Consider the following 5,868-nt stretch of genomic DNA (forward strand, 5'->3'; position numbering starts at 1 on the left):
TCTGCTAAAGAACTACTTTAACTGCTTTGTCAAATTCAACAAAATGTCTTGTTCAAGTTTTTATGAAAATAGACACCAAGGAATTTTGCATTAGATATGGGTGAGCTACTGTTTGCAAGTAAATAGCAAAATATAAAACTAGAATATTTGAAGTTCTCACAATGTTTATGGGATTAGTCAGAAGATATCTCAAATGGGATGCTCTGTTTAAACCTGAAAGCTAACATCAGACAAAGGTTTTAAAAATACACGTGTAATAAAATGATCACAACCAATTTTCTAAATAAGACTCTTCTCTCTTTACAGTGAGACCCAGTGAAATAACATGACATTTAGAGGCAGAAGACTTAGCTTCAAGTCACTGCTCCTTCACTTATTAATTTTGTGATTTGGGTAAGTAATTTACCTTGTCTGAATTTTTGTTCTTTATTTTGTAAAGTTCCAATAAATAATCCCTGCCCTATGTATCTGCTTCTCTAGGATATTAAGAGAATCAAGTAAAATAATTGACGTGAAAGCATTTTGTGTAACATAAAATAGTATCCTAGTGTTCGTTGTTATGAACTCATAATTAATACTAGTGGAAGAAAGCAGAAAATATGGATAATTTTTAAAGTAAATAATTTAACAGTGGTTAATTTGCAGGTGTGACCAACTTTTTGGAGATTTATTTACAGTAACACTGTACTGTAAAAGATACTGGGCCGGGTGTGGTGGCTCACACCTGTAATTCTAGCACTTTGGAAGGCAGAGTCAAGAAGATTGCCTGAACCCACAGGTTTGAGACCAACCTGGGCAACATGGCAAGACCTCATCTCTACAATAAATCAAAAAATTAGGTGGATGTGGTGGCGCATGCCTATAGTTCCAGCTACTTGGAAGGCTTAGGTGGAAGAATTTCCAGAGCCTAGCAGGTCGAGGCTGCAGTGGCTGTGAGCATGCCACTGCACTCCAGCCTGGACAACAGAGTGAGACTCCAACTCAAAAACAAAAAAAAGATACTATATAGAAATTTTTCTCATTCTGATCCTTACTCAATTTATTCATTCAACAAATATTACTTTGCCTTCTGTTTGGCAATTTTAGTTGATATACTTATTCTACAATTATAGTAATAAAGTTTATACTGACATTCTTCCTCAGATTTAATGTAAATCCGAATGAATTTCATTCTGTGCTTGAGTTAAACTTAAAAGAAAATGGAAAGAAACACAAAAATTACCATTCACAGGCAATAACAATAATTTATTAAGGATACAATTATTAAATATTTATCATTTACAACTCCACTACTTTCTCTCCTACTTGAGAAAATTCATTGAAATGAGAGTAAATGAGAAGGAACAGCTATAGGGATAATCTTGAATTTGTTGTAATTTTTTAAAGTAAATCATTTTGCCAGGCACAGTACGTCACACCTGTAATCCCAGCACTTTGGGAGGCAAAGATGAGAGGACTGCCTGAGTCCAGGGATTTGAGACCAGCCTGAGCAACTTGGCGAGGCCTCATCTCTACAACAAATCAAAAAAATTAGCTGGGCATGCTGGCATTTGCCTGTGGTTCCAGCTACTGGGAAGGCTGAGGCAAAAGGATAACCTGAGCTCAGCAGGTCAGGGCTGCCATGGCCATGAGCATGCCACTGCACTCCAGCCTGGGCGACAGTGAGACTCTGACTCAAAATAAATAAATAAAGTAAATAATTCATAACCTGTTACTTTAATGTTAATAGTAGCAAATTACTTGTGGTGCATCTTGTAGCTCCTTTCAACCCACTACTCTGTTGAATCACCAAAATTGAGGAATTACTGCTATGGAAGAAACACTCAGTTCTTGGAATCAATGTTTGCCTGCATTTATGGTTACTACTTGTGGTTTTGTAGAAGCTTTCCAGACATCATGCAAATTTAAGGAAAACCAATCTATGCAATATATGGTTGTAATATATGCATAGAAAATTCTGCAAGTGGTGAGGAAAGAAGATAGTGCTATTAGTAGAGAATTTTAAATTGAATAATTACTGTCAGCAGAATGGAGAGAAAAAATAAGCAGAGTACTGTCAATTCTGTCCTTATTTATTTACTTACTTATTTATTTAGAGTTGGAGTCTCACTCTGTTGCCCAGGCTGGAGTGCAGTGGCACGCTCATGGCCACCACAACCTCAACCTGCGGGTTCAGGTGACCTTCTGCCTCACCCTTCCAAGTAGCTGGAACTACAGGCACACGCCACCATGCCTGGCTAATTTTTTTTATTTATTATAGAGATACTGCCTCGCCAAGTTGCCCAGTCTTGTCTCGAACCCGTGGGCGCAGGTTATCCTCTCACCCAGCCTCCCAAAGTGTTTAACTTAGCCTCCTAAATAACTGGGACTACAGGCACATGCTACCATGCCTGGCTTTCTTTTTCTTTTTCTTTTTTGCTTTTTTTAATTTTTATTTATTGATAGCAATCTCACTGTGTTGCCCAGGATGGACATTAAGTATTTTAAAATTTAAGTTATATTTATTTTTTCTTAAGTACTAAAGTCACATAGTACAAAGAGTATACATATGGTGGAGAGTCTCCTTCCCACCCTGGTCTTTTAACCTGGTTGCAGCCAGTATTTGAACTTTTATCCTTTTAGAAATATTTTATGTATATATAAAGAAATGAGTGTGTGTTTTCTTTTTTTTTCTTACCCACAAATAATAGCAAATGCAGGCGTGAGCCATTGTACCCAACCATATTCTTTATTTCTTTATTTTTTTTTTAACTAAGTACAAGTTATATACTATAAAGTCCAGAACTTTTTTTTTTTTTTTGAGTCGGAGTCTCACTCTGTCACCCAGACTGGAGTGCAGTGGCCGCTCCTGGCCACCGCAGCCTCGACCTGCTGGGCTCCAGCGATCCTTCCACCTCAGCCTTCCAAGTAGCTGGAACTACAGACGCACACTACCACACCTGGCTAATTTTTTGATTTATTGTAGAGATGAGGTCTCGCCAAGTTGCCCAGGTGGATCTCGAACCCGCGGGCTCAGGCAATCCACTCACCTCAGCCTCCCAAAGCGTGGGATTACAGGCTGAACCATCGAGCCTGGCTAAGTCCAGAACTTATAAGTGTACAGCTCAGTGAGTTTTTATCACTATTTAGATCAGAAGGCCCTTTTTGTACTCTTCACCACAAAAAGATAACCACTGTTGAGTACAAATCACCACAGGTGCCTCTTTTTGAGCTTTGTATGAAGAAAATCATGCAGAATGTACCGTTTTTCTGTCTGATTTCTTTCATTTGTATTATATATGAGATTCATTCATGTTGCATGTACCTGTAAGTTATTCCTTTTCGATACTGTGACTCAATTACTTGATAGACTACAATTTATTCTGTGTTTATGGATATTTGGTTGCTTTTAATTTGTCTTTTTCAAGTAAACCTTCTATGAACATTCTTGTATATGTGTTTTAGAGGAGTTAAGCACTCATTTCTTTAGTATACATCTTGTCTGTGTAGTCTTTTGTTTATTTTTTTTTTTTGAGGTCTAACCTATTTTTTGGTTTTTTTTTTTTGAGTTGGAGTCTCACTCTGTTCAGGCTGGAGTACACTGGCATGCTCACAACCACAGCAGTCTCAACCTACTGGACTCAGGCAATCCTTCCACCTCAGCCTTCCAAGTAGCTGAAACCATGGGTGTGTGCTACCATGCCTGGCTAATTTTTTTATTTATCGTAGAGATGAGGTCTCACCAAGTTGCCTAGGTTGGTCTTGAGCCCCAGCCTGGACTGAGACAAACCTCTTACCTCAGCCTCACAAAGTGCTGAGATGATAGTCATGAGCCATTATGCCCAGTGAGGTCTAACTTACAGACAATACATTTTACAATTTTTAGCGTACAATTTTTTTTTGAGTTGGAATCTCACTCTGTCACCCAGGCTGGTGTGCAGTGGCACATTACAGCCACCGCAGCCTTGACCAGTTGGGCTCAGGCGATCATTCCACCTCAGTCTCCCAAGTAGCTGGAACCATGGTCATGTGCCACCACACCCAGCTCATTTTTTGATTTATTGTGGAGATGAGGTCTCACCAAGTTGACCAGACTGGTCTCGAACCCGTGGACTCAGGCAATCCTCTTACCTCAGCCTCCCAAAGTGCTGGGATTATAGGCGTGAGCCACTGCGCCAGTCTACTGAGCAATTTTATTGTAAACCCAGGGTCTCTCATTTCTGCATGTCTCATGAGCAGAACTCCTGTCTGCCTTTTTTCTGAACTATCTTTTTAAGGATTTTGGTATAGCACTATAGAGCAAAGGGTAAGTTTGCTGACAGCCGTGGAAGATTATATCTCCCTCTACAGTAAAGAGCAGTCATGTGTTCTGCTCATTTTTAAAGATTGAGGTTTCTCAAGCTCAGTCTTCCTCTCTTCTAAGGCAGCCCTTTTCTCCCATAAGACAGCCTATGCAGGTGCCATAAGACTCATCACAGTGCCCTGTGAGAATTAGGGCTCAGGCAATTGGCACAAGAAAATGCTGATACTCTTTTAACTACTGACTGCTATTGTTACGTGTAATAAAGTCTCTGACTCAGGAGTGTCATATCTTTTGCCAGTATTCATGAAACTGGCAGACTGTTAGCTTGAAAGTAAGGTAAAATCTTTTAGCCTTTGAAATTCTTGACACAGTTCAATGAATTTTGACAAATACATGAAATATTGTAGTCAATACCACAATCAGCTCATAGAATTTTTCTGTCACCATAAAAAGCTCCTTTGTACCTCATTACATGTATTCCCTTCCTCTACCTCAGCCCCAGGTAACCCCTGATCTGCTTTCTGTCACCCTAATTTTGTTCTTTTTAAAATTTCCTAGGCCAGGTTCAGTGGCTCACGCCTATAATCCCAGCACTTTGCGAGGCCAAGGTGAGAGAATTACCTGAGCCTACAGGTTCGAGACCAGCCTGGGCAACTTGGCGAGACCTCATCTCTACAATAAATCAAAAAATTAGCTGGGCATGGTGGCACGTGCCTGTAGTTCCAGCTATTGGAAGGCTTGAGGCAGAAGGATCACCTGAGCCCAGCAGGTTGAGGCTGCAGTGGCCATGAGCATGCCACTGCACTCCAGCCTGGGCAATAGAGTGAGACTCCAACTAAAAAAAAAAAAAAAAAGGAAATTTCCTAAAAGTACAATCATACAGTATACTGCCTGTTGTGTCTGGTTTCTTTCATTCAACATAATGCTTTTGAGATTCATTCGTGCCATCACATGTATCATTAGTTCATTCCCTTTTATTGCTGAGTAGCATTCAATTGTATATGTTTGTTCACCAGCTGGTAGGCATTGAATTGTTTCAGTTTGGGACCTTAATGAATAAAGCTGCTGTGAACATTTGAGTATAAGTCTTCATGTGGACATATATTTTGGGGGAATACATTCTTTTTTTTTTTGAGTTGGAATCTCACTCTGTCGTCCAGACTGGAGTGCAGTGGCACGCTCCCAGCCACCACAACCTCAACCTGCTGGGCCCCGGCGATCCTTCCGCCTCAGCCTTCCAAGTAGCTGGAACTACAGGTGCGCGCTACCACGCCCGGCTAATTTTTTGATTTATTGTAGAGATGAGTTCTCACCAAGTTGCCCAGGCGGGTCTCAAACCCGTTGACTCAGGCAATCCACTCACCTCAGCCTCCCAAAGCATGAGATTACAGGCTGAACCACCGAGCCCGGTGGGATACAGTCTTCTTTTTTTTTTTTTTATTCTCACTGCTATATAATACTTTTTTTCTTTTTCTTTTTTAAACATATTTTTTAATTTAAAATTGTGGGGTACAGTTAAGGGTTAAGTATACAAATATGCATCGTTCAGGCACCCTTGTTGATAAGGGGTGTCCCCCCATCCCCAG

General features: G+C 40.2%; 1 protein-coding gene across 1 annotated transcript in view; it reads left to right on the plus strand.

Moving 5' to 3' along the window:
* The first annotated feature begins 304 nt into the window (after nucleotides 1-304).
* The window catches only part of IL6ST (interleukin 6 signal transducer), a 36,378-nt gene continuing 30,814 nt past the window's right edge, over nucleotides 305-5,868 (plus strand). The window contains exon 1 of the mRNA XM_008056462.2: nucleotides 305-393. The gene's annotated coding sequence lies outside the window, so the exon portion shown is untranslated. The remainder of the gene's footprint in view (nucleotides 394-5,868) is intronic.

This window comes from Carlito syrichta, unplaced genomic scaffold (genome assembly GCF_000164805.1).
Source record: "Carlito syrichta isolate Samal-C Ts95f unplaced genomic scaffold, Tarsius_syrichta-2.0.1 Scaffold302369, whole genome shotgun sequence".
Taxonomy (NCBI): domain Eukaryota; kingdom Metazoa; phylum Chordata; class Mammalia; order Primates; family Tarsiidae; genus Carlito; species Carlito syrichta.